Consider the following 17,404-nt stretch of genomic DNA (forward strand, 5'->3'; position numbering starts at 1 on the left):
TGTCAAAAATTGATCGAGGAACAGTAGATTAACAGTTTAAACCATTTCCCATGAGTAGCAATTGTGAAAATACTTGTACATACAATCATACTGCAGTTAAACTCTTTACTAGTATTTTCAAAGACATCCATCAGAGGGCAGTATTACAAAGGACAACCTGAAATCTCTACCTAGATACTGGTGCCAGGTCTGTCAGATAACCAGCTGGAGTTTTAATTCGTGTTAATATTCCCAGCTGGCATCATGTTATCTTTGTCTTCCAGCGCCACGTGTACAGGGGAATACAACAAGCGGGAGAGCGTTTGCTGCGAGGACCAGCTTCATCCTGGGGCAGGGCTGTCAAGCTGTGGAAGCCAGGCTTTCTCACCTGAAAACGCCACATGTTGCAAAGTCCAGGGTGGAAAAGGTGATGGTCCCACATAGGTGTCAACAAATAACAGACAGCACTCAGAATGATGTTGTCTGCAAAGATTTTCCAGCCCCACGGTTTCTGAACACACACCAGTTAAGTAGAAACCAGGAATTGATCTGCAGGAAGTCAGTCTGCCACTGGTAGAAATCTAAACACTCACCCAGCAATAAAACTTATCTTTATCATGTGTGCAGTAGCGCTTTGGAGCGACTTGCATTGCACAAATAAACTGAATTGAATACAAGCAGCGACTTCCTGCCACAGGCTTAAAGAGACCTTTAGCCAAACCACCATCCAGTCCAAAAGCATATGTGTTAATAAAATATCTGAACCAAGATTAACCTGTTGGCTTTAGCTTGTTTGATAACTCTGAGAACGGGGCGTCTTGGGGCTTCAGATGTCCTACTCTTGCCCACACTCCCTATTTACACATTTATGGGCTGACAGGGACTTGGGTGGAGTACGCATTGCCAAGATGTAGACATCTAGAGCCACACTATGAGTTTCAAATCCACTCTTCAATGGTCACAGAGTGTATGGCCACTATATATATATATATATATATATATATATATATATATATATATATATATATATATATATATATATATATATATATATATATATATATATATATATATATATATACACAATAGGGCAAATAAGTATTTGATCCACTGTCAATTTTGCAAGTTTTCCCTCCTACAAAGAATGGAGAGGTCTAAGTTTTATCGTAGGTACTCTTCAACTGTAAGAGACAGAATAAAAAAACAAAACAAAAAATTCAGAAAATCACATTGTATGATTTCTAAATAATTCATTTGCATTTTATTGCATGAAATAAGTATTTGATCCAATAGAAAAACAGACCTTAATATTTGGTACAGAAACCTTTGTTTGCAGTTACAGAGCTCAGATATTTCCTGTAGTTCTTGACCAAGTTTGCATACTGCAGCAGGGATTTTGCTCCACTCTCCTCCATACAGATCTTCTCCAGATCTTTCAGGTTTGGAGTTTCAGCTCCCTCCGAAGATTTTCTATTGAGTTCAGGTCTGGAGACTGGCCAGGCCACTCCAGGACCTTGAAGTGCTTCTTACGGAGCCCCTCCTTAGTTGTCCTGGCTGTGTGTTTGGGGTCATTGTCATGCTGGAAGGCCCAGCCACAACCCATCTTCAATGCTCTTACTGAGGGAAGGAGGTTGTCTGCCAAATTCTCATGATACATGACCCCACCCTCACTTCAATACGGTGCAGTCGTCCTGTCCCCTTTGCAGAACAGCACCCCCAAAAATGATGTTTCCACACCCACGCTTCATGGTTGGGACAGTGGGGGTTGTTCTCATCCTCCAAACACAGCAAGTGGAGTTGATACCAAAAAGTTCTACTTTGGTCTCATGTAACCACATGACCTTCTCCCATGTCTCCTCTGGTTCATCCAGATGCTCACTGGTGAGCTTCAAATGGGCCTGGACATGTGCTGGCTTGAGCAGAGGGACCTTGCTGCCCTGCAGGATTTTAAACCATGACAGCATCATGTGTTACTAATGTAATCTTTGTGACTGTGGTCCCAGCTCTCTTCAGGTCATTGACCAGGTCCTCCTGTGTTGTTCTGGACTTTCTCAGAATCATCCTTACCACACGAGGTGACATCTTGCATGGAGCCCAAAACCAGGGAAGACAGACAGTCATCATGTGTTTCTTCCATTTTCTAAGAATTGCTCCAACAGTTATTATCTTCTCACCAAGCTAGTTGCCTGTTGTCTTGTAGCCCATCCCAGCCTTGTGCAGGTCTACAGTTTTGTCCCTGATGTCCTTAGACAGCTCTTTGGTCTTGGCCAAAGGTGGATAGGTTGGAGTGTGATTGATTGAGTGTGGACAGGTGTCTTTTATACAGGCAATGAGTTCAAACAGGTGCCATTAATGAATGAATGAATGATTTATTCAGCACGCACAAACAAAATCTCTCATTTACAAAACAAGTCAAGAGAAAACAAAAATTAAAACATATAGGACAAAACTCAAACAATTTACCAATTTAGTGCGGCTGAAAGGGTGTGGGCAGAAGCAAAAGCTTATAAATGCCCACCCCGTACATCAGTTTCTGTGTACAAACAAAAAATAAACACAAAAAACAATTACCAGTCAGCAATGTAACGCAGTGAAACAAAGAAAGTAATACAACAGACAAACAAACAAAAAATAGCCACACAGGCAATTACGGAAACGCATTGACCTTTAGCAGTAGTTTGAATCTTTCTTCTATCAAACACCAAAGTTCCACGCAAATTATAACTGGACTCTTTCATTTTAAACAGCTCCTGGACATGTTGAGGCAAGAGTCCATTTTTAACTTTATACATTATCTGTATTGTAAAAAAGTCAACCAATTCATAAAATTTCAAAAACTGAAGATGAACAAATTTGTTGGTTCATGATATGGTTTTTTACTTATCACTCTTATAGCTTTTTTTTGTAACAGAAATATTGGATTAGTATTTGTTTTATATGTATTTCCCCAAACTTCAATACAGTAAGTCACATAAGGGACAAGTAATGAGTGATACAATGAAACCAACAGATGTTGGGGAGAAAGTATTGTACTTTGTACAAGATAGCAATAACTTTTGATATTTTGGACTCAATGTGTTTTATATGAGTTTTCCAACTGAGCTTGTCATCAACAAAAACTCCAAGAAATTTAGTTTGAGATACAATTTAAATTTCAATGCCATTCAACAATAATTTACTGCTTAAATTTCTAGGCTTATTTCCAAATATAATGCACTTAGTTTTACCGAAATGAAGTGATAATTTATTAGTCAAACCAGTATTTAAATTTTTGCAGTTCCCTCTCCACCAAGTCCAAGAGCTGTCTCAAATTATCTCCACTACCAATCACAGTTGTATCATCAGCAAACAAAATACAACTCAAAGACTTAGAAACTAAACCTATATCATTAATATACAGCAAAAACAATAATGGCCCGAGAAGTGACCCCTGGGGCACTCCACATGTAATCCTCAAAAATTCTGATTTTATCCCACCAAGGTGAACACACTGATATCTGTTACGTAAATAACTAGATATCCAGTTAAAGGCCAGTCCTCTAATACCATACATATCCCCTTACAGGGGATGAATAAAGTATCTATCTATCTATCTATCTATCTATCTATCTATCTATCTATCTATCTATCTATCTATCTATCTATCTATCTATCTATCTATCTATCTATCTATCTATCTATCTATCTATCTATCTATCTATCTATCTATCTATCTATCTATCTATCTATCTATCTATCTATCTATCTATCTATCTATCTATCTATCTATCTATCTATCTATCTATCTATCTATCTATCTATCTATCTATCTATCTATCTATCTATCTATCTATCTATCTATCTATCTATCTATCTATCTATCTATCTATCTATCTATCTATCTATCTATCTATCTATCTATCTATCTATCTATCTATCTATCTATCTATCTATCTATATCTATCTATCTATCTATCTATCTATCTATCTATCTATCTATCTATCTATCTATCTATCTATCTATCTATCTATCTATCTATCTATCTATCTATCTATCTATCTATCTATCTATCTATCTATCTATCTATCTATCTATCTATCTATCTATCTATCTATCTATCTATCTATCTATCTATCTATCTATCTATCTATCTATCTATCTATCTATCTATCTATCTATCTATCTATCTATCTATCTATCTATCTATCTATCTATCTATCTATCTATCTATCTATCTATCTATCTATCTATCTATCTATCTATCTATCTATCTATCTATCTATCTATCTATCTATCTATCTATCTATCTATCTATCTATCTATCTATCTATCTATCTATCTATCTATCTATCTATCTATCTATCTATCTATCTATCTATCTATCTATCTATCTATCTATCTATCTATCTATCTATCTGTAATTTTTCCAATAATACGGTATGATCAATAGTATCAAATGCTTTCTGTAAGTAAAAAAAAAAACCCCGTGTATTGCTTCTTCTGTATTGCGTTTGTAACTTGTTCCACAAAGTCTATTAAAGCCAAAGAAGTTGTTCGATTTTTTTCTGAAACCATACTGCTGTTCGTTAAGTATATGATGTTTTTCAATAAAATCGTTCAACCTCTTTACAAATATTTTTTCCAGAATTTTAGAAAACTGTGGTAACAAAGAGATTGGCCTATAATTAAAAAAAAAAGTGTTTATCACCAGATTTAAACAATGGTATCACCTTAGCAATTTTCATTCTGGAGGGAAATTTCCCAGTCATGAATGACAGGTTACAAATATATGTTAAGGGTTTGATAATACAGTCAGTAATGTTCTTAATCAAAACCATATCAAAGTTATCAATGTCAGTGTTTTCCCTTAATTTTGTGAACTATATTAATACAGGTAAAGAGTGCAGAATAATAATAAGTAACTTTTTAAATTCACTGGATCTACCAAGGTTAAATTCAGAGCAAAACAAACAAATGGTAGTGGAAATAACAGAGGCGGAACTCAAAAGAGCCATTTGTAGACTGAAATCAAGCAGATATCCAGGTTCTGACGGCTATACTGCTGAATGGTATAAGGAACTAAAAAATGAGTTGATTCCAATAATACATTAAACTGGGTATTAAAAAAGGCACAGACACCCCCAAGTTGGAAAGAAGCTATTATTACTGCTGTACTAAAAGAAGGTAAAGGTAAAACTGAGTATGGATCATACAGGCCAGTATCAGTCCTGAATATAGACTCCAGATTATTCACTTCTATATTGGCCAGACAAATGGGAGAATTTTTACCCATGTTGATACATAATGACCAAACTGGATTTATAAGAAACCAACAGACGCAAGACAATATACACAGAACTTTTCATATAGTAGACCAAATTCCACAAAATAAAACTGAAGCCATGCTTGTGAGTGTTGATGCTGAGAAAGCATTCAACTCAGTTAATTGGGATTTTCTTTATAGAGTGTTATACAAATTTGGGTTACATGAAATGGTTATACAAACAATAAAGGCCTTGTATACAAACCCTACTGCAAGGATCAAGGTTAACAGATACTTATCTGACAGTTTCATATTACAAAGAGGAAATAAACAGGGCTGCGCATGGTCCCCTCTTCTGTTTGGATTATATTTAGAGCCATTGGCCCAATCCATAAGACAAAATCAAAACATTAAAGGGATTACTATCAAAGGGAAGGAGCATAAACTTGCTTGTTATGCTGATGACATTTTAATTTATTTAAGACAACCTACAAACTCCCTACCAAGACGGTTTCATCTGTGTGAGCAATATGGTAAAAGTTCTGGGTATAAAATTAATATGAGCAAAACTCAAACACTTTCCTACAATTATAATCCACCAGGGGAAATACTTACCAGATACTCAATGGTATGGCAGGCCAAATCCTTAAAATACTTGGGCATTAACATACCAAAGGACCAAACTAAACTTTTTGAGGTGAATTATGTCCCGTTGCAGAAGAAAACGTTTTGAAGATATAAAACGATGGAATCTGATCCCTTTCTTTACCTTACACTCATGGATAGAGTCCATCAAAATGTACAGTACGTCTTGCCAAGACTATTGTATGTATTCCAGACCCTGAACATATTTAATGGTTGCAATAAAATGATATCACAATATACAACCCCTGGCAAAAATTATGGAATCACCGGCCTCGGAGGATGTTCATTCAGTTGTTTAATTTTGTAGAAAAAAGCAGATCACAGACATGACACAAAACTAAAGTCATTTCAAATGGCAACTTTCTGGCTTTAAGAAACACTATAAGAAATCAAGAAAAAAAGATTGTGGCAGTCAGTAACGGTTACTTTTTTAGACCAAGCAGAGGAAAAAAAATATGGAATCACTCAATTCTGAGGAAAAAATTATGGAATCACCCTGTAACTTTTCATCCCCAAAACTAACACCTGCATCATATCAGATCTGCTCCTTAGTCTGCATCTAAAAAGGAGTGAACACACCTTGGAGAGCTGTTGCACCAAGTGGACTGACATGAATCATGGCTCCAACACGAGAGATGTCAATTGAAACAAAGGAGAGGATTATCAAACTCTTAAAAAGAGAGTAAATCATCAGGCAATGTTGCAAAAGATGTTGGTTGTTCACAGTCAGCTGTGTCCAAACTCTGGACCAAATATAAACAACATGGGAAGGTTGTTAAAGGCAAACATACTGGTAGACCAAGGAAGACATCAAAGCGTCAAGACAGAAAACTTAAAGCAATATGTCTCAAAAATCGAAAAATGTACAACAAAACAAATGAGGAACGAATGGGAGGAAACTGGAGTCAACGTCTGTGACCGAACTGTAAGAAACCGCCTAAAGGAAATGGGATTTACATACAGAAAAGCTAAACGAAAGGCATCATTAACACCTAAACAGAAAAAAACAAGGTTACAATGGGCTAAGGAAAAGCAATTGTGGACTGTGGATGACTGGATGAAAGTCATATTCAGTGATGAATCTCGAATCTGCATTGGGCAAGGTGATGATGCTGGAACTTTTGTTTGGTGCCTTTCCAATGAGATTTATAAAGATGACTGCCTGAAGAGAACATGTAAATTTCCACAGTCATTGATGATATGGGGCTGCATGTCAGGTAAAGGCACTGGGGAGATGGCTGTCATTACATCATCAATAAATGCACAAGTTTATGTTGTTATTTTGGACAATTGAAAGGATGTTTGGGGATGATGAAATCATTTTTCAAGATGATAATGCATCTTGCCATAGAGCAAAAACTGCAAAAACATTCCTTGCAAAAAGACACATAGGGTCAATGTCAATGAGCAGATCTGATTTGATGCAGGTGTTAATTTGGGGGATGAAAATTTACAGGGTGATTCCATAATTTTTTCCTCAGAATTGAGTGATTCCATATTTTTTTCCTCTGCTTGGTCTAAAAAAGTAACCGTTACTGACTGCCACAATCTTTTTTCTTGATTTCTTATAGTGTTTCTTAAAGCCAGAAAGTTGCCATTTGAAATTACTTTAGTTTTGTGTCATGTCTGTGATCTGCTTTTTTTCTACAAAATTAAACAACTGAATGAACATCCTCTGAGGCCGGTGATTCCATAATTTTTGCCAGGGGTTGTATATGGAGAGGGAAGAGACCTACAGTCAGCTTCAAAAACTTACAATTAGCTAAAGAAAAAGAAGGATGATGGGGCCTGCCATGTCTTAAGAACTATTACCGTGCAGCACAGATTAAGACAGTAATAAATTGGTGTGATGTATCTTATAATGCCCAGTGGAAAAGTATTGAGGAGAAAGTCTTTTCTGTCCCAATACAATCCACGTTGGCAGACCCAAATATCCACAAATATATAGACAGGGTTGATAACCATTGGGTTCAGTGTACTCTCTCAGTATGGAAAAACATGGTGAAAGAATACAAATTTGATAAAGACATTGCAGTGTTAAAATGGTATGCATATGATTCTGACTTTGTTCCAAACCGATTAGACTCACGATTTAAAACAGACTACCAAAGGACTACCAATAGACAACTTGATTAAAGATGGTAAATTAATTCGTTTTGAAATACTGAAACACAAATATAACTTGGAAAAGCACAACTTTTATCAATACTTGCAAATACAACATTATATAAACACAAAGGTAGATATGGTATCTGATGTTAATCTGGATCTGTTAAAGTTGTTTAAAAATGCACATGCTGGTGATGTCAACAAAAAGGGCGGGACACGCCCTCACGTGCTCACACAGAGCGACTGTAACTGAACTGACAAAGAAATAAAAACTGGCAAGAACACAAAATAGAATAATCAGAAAAACGAAACGCATACTGAAAATACATGACAGCAAAAATGAGAGGCGTGAACTGGGGAAAGAAGCAGAGCGGACAGCAGACGTGAAAGAAGAGGCCAGCTGGGAAAAGCTAAACACAAACAGACGGCAGGCGAGAAACAGACCAGATAAAATACACACTAAGAAATAATAATAATAAAAAAAACTCAATGAGAAAATAATCTGAGAAGCCATGGATGCTAGAAATAAAGTCATGATAAACACAGAAAGCCCTAAATCTTAAACATGAAAGTGAAACAGACAGCAGACACAGAGAACAGGCATGAGACACACACACACACACACACACACACACACACACACACACACACACACACACACACACACACACACACACACACACACACACACACACACACACACACACACACACACACACACACACACACACACACACACAGAGAGAGAGAGAGAGAACAGGTGTGACACAGAAACTAATAAAAATCCCAGAACCAGCAGACAAAATGACAACCCGAGCTGCATCATCTTGGCACTGAGTTGCTTCCACGCGGCGGCGTCATAATGATGCATGGCGCAACCGGGAGCACCCCCGGTGTGAAAGGGGCTTTAAAACAATCCTCCCCCAAGCAGGATCGGGGGAAGACACAAAAACAACAGACACGGGACAAAGAAAAAGACACCAAACAACGAAACCAAGAGACCCCACACACCAAAAACCCCATACCGGGGGGGAGGTGTGGGAAGGCACAAAGGACAGAACCCCACCAAACAGAGGCAAGTAACCCCAAAACCATGAGGTGAAAACACATTATTTGACAAAGGCTGAAAAGTCTGGTTGCCGCTGAAAGCGGGGTCAACTTTGGGCCGACACCCGGCTCAAATTGACGGAACTGTGAAAACTGGTGTCCGGCCGATTACAAGACTCATGAAAAGCTGGGGACCAGCTCTTGGGCTGGCAGGAGTCTCTCACTGTGAATGGAGATTTAGCTGTAGGTCGGCTCGTGAATGTTACCTGTGATTCAGCTGACCTTGACTCTCTGTCCGGTGGCGACCTTGACTCTGAGATGGGAGTCTTTGACGTGGCACCTGAGGACAACCTGGACTCTGCAACTGAGAAAGACAAGGACTCAGTGACTGCCAACTTGGACTCCGCGACTGAGGACGACGTGGACTCAGTGACTGCCGACTTGGACTCTGCGACTGAGGACGACATGGACTCAGTGACTGCCGACTTGGACTCCACGACTGAGGACGACTTGGACTCAGTGACTGCCGACTTGGACTCTGTGACTGAGGAGGATGTGGACTCAGTGACAGCAAACTGACTCGGCGACTATGGACGACGTAGACTCAGTGACGGCAGACTGTGACTCGGCGACTGTGGACAACATAGACTCAGTGACGGCAGACTGTGACTCGGTGACTGTGGACAACGTGGACTCAGTGATGGCAGCCTTGGACTCTGCGACTGAGGACGATGTGGACTCAGTGACAGCAGACTGACTTGGCAACTGTGGACGACGTAGACTCAGTGACGGCAGACTTGGACTCTGCGACTGAGGAAGATGTAGACTCAGTGACAGCAGACTGACTCGGCGACTGTGGACGATGTGGACTCAGTGGCACCAGACTGTGACTCGGCAACCGTGGATGACGTAGAGTCAGTGACAGCAGACTGACTCGGTGACTGTGGACAATGTGGACTCAGTGATGGCAGACTTGGACTCTGCGACTGAAGACGATGTGGACTCAGTGACAGCAGACTGACTTGGCGACTGTGGACGACGTAGAGTCAGTGACAGCAGACTGACTCGGTGACTGTGGACGATGTGGACTCAGTGATGCCAGACTGTGACTCGGCGACTGTGGACAAAATAGACTCAGTGACGGCAGACTGTGACTCAGCGATTGTGGACAACATAGACTCTGTGACGGCAGACTGTGACTTGGCGACTGAGGATGCCATTGACTTGGTGAGAGAGGTCTTTGACTCGGCAACTGTGGACAACACTGACTCTGATTGAAGACCTTGACTCAGTGACTGTTGGCAGACCGCTCCCCAGCATTGGATCTCAACTGTGAGCTGACTGCCAGATGGAACTGTTAGCTCGGCCATGGGTGAGATGCTGAATGGCACACTGGAACACAAATCAAAGTCATTAGTGTTCACCCCGTCCACCCAAGAGTATTGAGCTGGTTCACCAGCAGGATCCGAGGTGAACACCCCAGCAGGAACATGGGAATCTGGCTTGGCCGTGAGCAAACTGCCGGAGGGCACCATAAAGCTTTCAGCAGTCATGAGGAAGCTGGACTCACCCATGCACATGGAAAACAAATCACAGCCATTATTATATAACACACAAACAGAGGACAGGCGTGACACAGAAATTAATAAATACCCCAGAACCAGCAGACAACATGACAGATTAGATATTTTATTACTCCATGTCAGAAGTGTCACTATGATGGAAACCCCCCTCTCTGTTGGAGGAAATGTGGAAATCAACGAGCAAATCACTTCAAAGTCAAAGTCAACTTTATTGTCAAATATGCTATACATGCTCGACATACAGCAAAGATGAAATTTCAGTCCTCTCAGACCTTACGCATAGCCAGGGGTGGGCCTGGATGGGCCTGGGCCCGCCCACTTGTCAGCCAGGCCCACCCCATCCAATGAGAAGGCTGAGTCGACACTCGACAGTCACCTGTTGTTGCCTCATTGTATTCCTATGATATGGTATTGCATTAGCACTGAGCGACAATTAATAAATTTTGAAGGCGGAGGGATCTTCTGTGCTGGAGTGTTGTTGTCTGCCTCAAAGCGAGCAATGAAGTCATTCAGCTGATTCAGCAGAGAGGGGGTGTTGTCGCAGGTCTGTGTGGTGGGCTTATAGTCCGTGATGGTCTGAATACCCCACCATAGATTCCTGGAGTCTCTGCTGTCCTTGAAGTGGTCAGTGATTCTCCTGGAGTACTCTCTCTTAGCCTCTTTGATCCCCCGTGACAGGTTGGCCCTGGCTGTCCTTAGGCCCATCTCGTCCCCAGCTCTGAAGGCAGCATTTCGAGCCTTCAGGAGCCTGTGGCCTGAATGGACATGGTTCTGGAGACCGTGGCGTCATCCATGCACTTCCTCATGTAGGCAGTGACGGTCTCCATGTACTCCTGGAGGTCTGTGGTGTTATTGTAGGTGCCTGTCTGAACATGCTCCAGTCAGTAGTGGAAAAGCAGTCTTGGTGTGCTTCTGATGCCCCCTCTGGCCACACCCAGATCTCCTTTTTGTCTGATTTTGTGACTTTAACCAGCGGTCTGTATGCAGGCATTAGCATAACAGTGGAGTGGTCAGAGGTCCCAAAGTGGGGGAGGGAGGAGGTTTTGTAGGCTTCCTTGTGTGTGGTGTAAACACTGTCCAAGATATTGGTGCCTCTAGTGGGAAAGTTGACATGTCCATGGCGTTGTGGAAACACACTCTTGGAGTTGGCATGGTTGAAATCCCCAGCCAGGATGAGGAAGGCATCAAGGTGGGCTGTCAGCTGTTCACTGATGTGCTGGTGGAATTTGTTCAGTGCCTCACTCCTGTTGTTGGTGGAGCTGGGAAGGATGCATAGCTGCCAGCAAAATAGCATATATTCCCTCGGCAGGTAGAATGGCCGGCACTTAATAATCATCACCTCCCCCAATGGTGAGCAGTGCTTGCAAACAACAACAGCATCACGGCACCAGGCATTGCTGATGTAAACACAGAGTCCCCCGCCGCGGGACTTTCCCCCCTTGACGAGCACTCTGTCTGCCTGGTAGCATGTTAGCCGCGCTAGCTGGATAGCATGGTCCGCAATGCTGTCATTGAGCCATGACACAGCAAAGACACAGCACTCAACCACAGTCTTGGAAGATGTCCGGAGTAAATGAATATGGTCCAGTTTATTGTCCAGCGAGCATATGTTGGCCAGGGTGATGGAAGGGATAGCTGGCCGGTAAGGTCTGGCGGCTAATCTAGCCCAGATACCTCCACTCTTACCCCTCTTCTGCTTCCTCAGGTTCTGCCCGTGGTGCCTCCACTATAGGCTGGATGCAGGAGTGGGGGTTGGGGATTGACCAGGCCTCCGGAGTAAACCGCTGTCATGTAACTTTTCCGCGTCCACTGAAGTTAGGTCCGTGATTTTGTCCGTGTTTCTGCAGATGTCGAGCAGAAACTCCTGGGAATAAATGCGCTTTGAGATGTGAGGGTGCGACGAGTACGATGATGAACAGACACATGCTGTTTGTAAACTCAAGAAACACGAAAATACCATTGTGTTGGGAGCGAGAGGAGCCGCTGCGTGTGCATAATCTGTGGGACTGTTCATTAATTAAACAATATTGGAATGACATTCATAGAATACTGCAAGAAATTTTAAATGTCTAATCCCCTTTGAGATTAAGACTTTTTTTTTTTTTTTTGGAAAAGTACCACAGGATTGGATGAAAAAGGATAAATCTCTATTTGGTATTTTGTTGGTTGCTAGTAAGAAGTGTATAACCAAGAAATTATCACAGGAAGTACCAAATTTGACAACATGGTGGGAAATAACATATGTACAAAATGGAAGAGATGACAGCATTTATAAACAACAGACAGGGATGCGTTACAATATGTTGGGAAAAGTGGGTTAAATACACAAAATTACAAAGGCTCAATTTTATATGGAAAATGGGCCTCATGTATCAACATGCGTACGGCGATATTTGAGCGTATATGGGGTGTACGCCAAAACGGCTGCGCTACTTGGCATTTATCAATGTGGTCGTTGGCGTACGCTGCGCTGAAAATATACACCAGGTCGAGAGGTGGCGTAAATTATACACCAAAATGAACCAGCGCTGGAATCCACATAGAAATGAAGATGATCAACATGATAAACAGTGCCATTATACAAATCAATGCATATGTTACATAAATAACACTTTCCTGATTATACTACACAATAATCAATACAAATCCCGCTGTTGCGGGATTGTTATGGAGCACGATCTGTGGCTACAGCGCTGACAGGAAGGACAGCGCTGCTCGCCTTTTTCTCCAGACGTCGAGCCTGGAGCCAGAGCAGCGCTGAGCTTAACTTTATGTGGTGTGATTGTTTTAGACAATGAAATTGATAATTACAACTGTACTGATGTCATTCCCTTAATTCGCTCGTGCTGCAATCAGGTTTTGTCATCTCCATTCGTTTGTCACAATACAATAAATAAAGAGGTACATTTTAAAAATAAAGAAATCTGACAAATTAGGCGTGTCTTATTAATTGAGCGAGCAAATATCCATGTCAAGAATTATTGACGTGAAAAGAGAATACACTGGTCCCTCGCTATAACGCGGCCTCGCAGTCCCGCGGAGTATTTAGTCCAGTTTTGCATGCTATTAATTTTTTTTACAGTGTTCTTTGTTCTGCGTGTCTGTTTATAAGAATCCTCTCGCCCAGACGAAGAAAGAGCGCCAACAACACTGCCTACTCATAACTGTGTTTGTCACACGGAAACAGCACCTGCTGCAGCGAGATGTGAGTGGAAAAGGCGCAGCGTCAGGACGCAGAGGCCCGATCTGTGACATACTGGTCAGTCACTATTAATTTCTTATGTGTCCGACCTCATACGTTGATCGTTAAAATTAAATTCGTTAGTTCTAAATGCCATAATAATTATTTATAGGAAAACATTCTGTTTTTATTTCTCAAACAAATGTTTGAGCCTGAAAACAGTTTGGTTTTATTTTCCTACTAAGGTTTGAACTTTGAGAGTGTTTACACACGAGAGAAAAGTGAGAAAATGTTCATGCCTGATTGTGAAAGTGTATAATGTGGGTTTACAGGGGTTTTGCAGCTTTGAAACGTCTATAATAATTGTAAAAAATAACGCTGACTACGTTGCAGTTTCGCGTATTACGGGCTATTTTTTAGAACGTAACTCCCGCGATAAACGAGGGACCACTGTAACACTTTATTGATTATATACTACAAAACAATTGATACGACGGCCACTCATTGCCGTCTTCCTGGCTTCCATGTCGTAAAACGAGGGTGTGTCTGAAGCGGAGTCTGAATATTTATGGGTGACTTTTAAATCAAGACTGAAGACCCACTTTTTAGACTGTCTTATCATTAATCTAATTTGTTTTTATGTTTGCTTTGTAATTTCTTTTTATTCTACTGTGTTTTATGTTTTTATTGTACTTCTCTTGATTTTAATTTTGATTTTAAATTACTTTGTGTTGTTATGAATTGTCTGAAGCGCCTTGGGGCGACTTTGTCGTGAGTTGGCACTATATAAATTAATAAATTAAATTAAATTAAATTGTCTAGAAAAAACTTAATAAAGTTGTGCTTGTGACAATGACCCCAAGTGGGCTTGGGGTCATTGTCTTGTTGAAACACCCATTTCAAGGGCATGTCCTCTTCAGCATAAGGCAACATGACCTCTTCAAGTATTTTGACATATCCAAACTGATCCATGATACCTGGTATGCGATATATAGGCCCAACACCATAGTAGGAGAAACATGCCCATATCATGATGCTTGCACCACCATGCTTCACTGTCTTCACTGTGAACTGTGGCTTGAATTCAGAGTTTGGGGGTCATCTCACAAACTGTCTGCGGCTCTTGGACCCAAAAAGAACAATTTTACTCTCATCAGTCCACAAAATATTCCTCCATTTCTGTTTAGGCCAGGTGATGTGTTCTTTGGCAAATTGTAACCTCTTCTGCGCATCTTTTATTTAACAGAGGGACTTTGTGGGGGATTCTTGCAAATATTAGCTTCACACAGGCGTCTTATAACTGTCACAGCACTTACAGGTAACTCCAGACTGTCTTTGATCATCCTGGAGCTGATCAATGGGTGAGCCTTTGCCATTCTGGTTATTCTTCTATCCATTTTGATGGATGTTTTCCATTTTTTTTTTTTTGTCCATTTTAAAGCATTGGAGATCATTGTAGATGAACAGCCTATAATTTTTTGCACCTGCGTATAAGTTTTCCCCTCTCCAGTCAACTTTTTAATCAAACTACGCTGTTCTTCTGAACAATGTCTTGAACATCCCATTTTCCTCAGGCTTTCAAAGAGAAAAACATGTTCAACAGGTGCTGGCTTCATCCTTAAATAGGGGACACCTGATTCACACCTGTTTGTTCCACAAAATTGATGAACTCACTGACTGAATGCCACACTACTATTATTGTGAACACCCCCTTTTCTACTTTTTTTTTTACTAATAGCCCAATTTCATAGCCTTAGGAGTGTGCATATCATGAATGCTTGGTCTTGTCGGATTTGTGAGAATCTACTGAATCTACTGGTACCTTGTTTCCCAAGTAACAATAAGAAATATACTCAAAACCTGGATTAATCTTTTTAGTCACATAGCACTACACTAACACTTCTGTAACTTACAGTCAATTTCAACACCTTATGCATACTGTGCACACGCACATCCTCCTGCAGAAGGTCTTAAAAGGAAAATAAAATATTCGCTATGGAATTATGCCTAGTTAAATATGTTCTCTTCATTAAAATGAGCTGTAATTTTGAAACGTGTTTCAAAAATAAAGCAACATTATAATGCTTGGATTACAGCAGAAACTAAATTTTGTCAGTTCAGTAAAATGTGGGAGGCACTGGAGCTGAAATATGTATAAAATCCTTTCAATGGGATGAAAATATAGAAAAATAACAGTTTAATTATTTGATGTGGTAACTTTTGAACAAAATGCATATAAATCCAAGATCTACTGATCATCCACCAGGGGGCAGACACATCTATGTGATATTACATTGACAAAACAAATAAGCTCTTTTTTATTATATACTTTATTTTCTTCTTTTCACACTTTAAACAAACATGTACAGTATACTAACAACTCTTACACAATACACACAAAATACAAATATCACCCCTCCCCAGAGGTCCAAAAAGAAAGAAGAGAGAAGAAAAAAAAAAAAAAGCAAAAAAAGCAAGTCACAAAACTAGAGATGGTCTTCTTACCATTATTCTGTTTGCGTTTAAATATAAGTGTTGCACACATATAAATTCATATAAATAAAAAGAGCAATCACTAATAAATGAGCAGAGCACTTACTGTAAGGAACCTTCAATATAGTCTATAAAAGAACTCCAGGACACAGAAAAGTCACTGCTTCTTTTGCCTATCTGAGCCTTTCTGAGAGAATGCATTAAAATTACTGCCCCAGTAACTAGAGAGGCGCAGGCCCAAAACATATGTCCCACTGAAGCTGGGCTACTACTGCAACTCGGGCAGGCAGAGTTTGTGGTAAAAAAAAATTCTAGCAAGTTTGTCCCTTGAGTAGTGGAGATGATGACGTACCTTTTAATTTGAATTCATCCATGATGTACACACAGTGAAGAGTGGCTCCTCTGAAAGGACCACACCAAAATTATTTTCCCATGCAGTTTTAGTTTTTCCCAGGACATCTGATTAAATTTTTTTTCCTCTCTGTTATGGCTTTGTTTGGGGAAGAAATTATGGATGCAACTTCCTGTGAGACAACAGTGTCGCTGACCAAACAGTTCCCCCAAAAAATCAGTCCGCCCTGCCTTCACTGTGCATGCGTCATCAGCCGCGGTTCATGGATTATCACCTCGTTTCTGCTTTAAACCTCACTCCAGTCATCATCTATCTCAGCAACAGATATCTGAAGCTTTTGTACAACAATCATTTACACATAAATCCAGCATTATTTCATCATAAGAGACGGAGAATGCGATCAGAGCACCGCGGCTACACAAGCTGCTAGCTAATGTGCTCACTGTGCGTCGGCCATTTCAAAGCGTCACAGAGTTTCACCTCGTTTCTGCTTAAACTGACTTTAGAATGATTTAAGAGGTTTTACCTTGTCATCTGATGGTTAAAATTTTATTCTACATGTTTTATTTTTGTGAATTTGTGTTTTTAATGTTAAGCACTTTGGACACCAGTCGGTGCTGTAAAGCGCTTTATAAATAAATGTTGATTGATTGATTGATTAATAATCCCATTAAACCATTCGATCGCTTTGGGTGAAGAGACTCTGTCTCAGACGAGCGGCTGAGCTCCGAGAAGACGCATGCACAGTGGAGGCAGTGGACCAATTTTTAGG

At 40.3% G+C, this 17,404-nt stretch overlaps 1 protein-coding gene across 1 annotated transcript in view; it reads left to right on the top strand.

The window, feature by feature from the left end:
- Positions 1–277: 277 nt before the first annotated feature.
- The window catches only part of si:ch211-195m9.3 (galaxin), an 86,995-nt gene continuing 69,868 nt past the window's right edge, over positions 278–17,404 (top strand). The window contains exon 1 of the mRNA XM_034168722.1: positions 278–406. The gene's annotated coding sequence lies outside the window, so the exon portion shown is untranslated. The remainder of the gene's footprint in view (positions 407–17,404) is intronic.

Source organism: Thalassophryne amazonica, chromosome 4 (assembly GCF_902500255.1).
Source record: "Thalassophryne amazonica chromosome 4, fThaAma1.1, whole genome shotgun sequence".
Taxonomy (NCBI): domain Eukaryota; kingdom Metazoa; phylum Chordata; class Actinopteri; order Batrachoidiformes; family Batrachoididae; genus Thalassophryne; species Thalassophryne amazonica.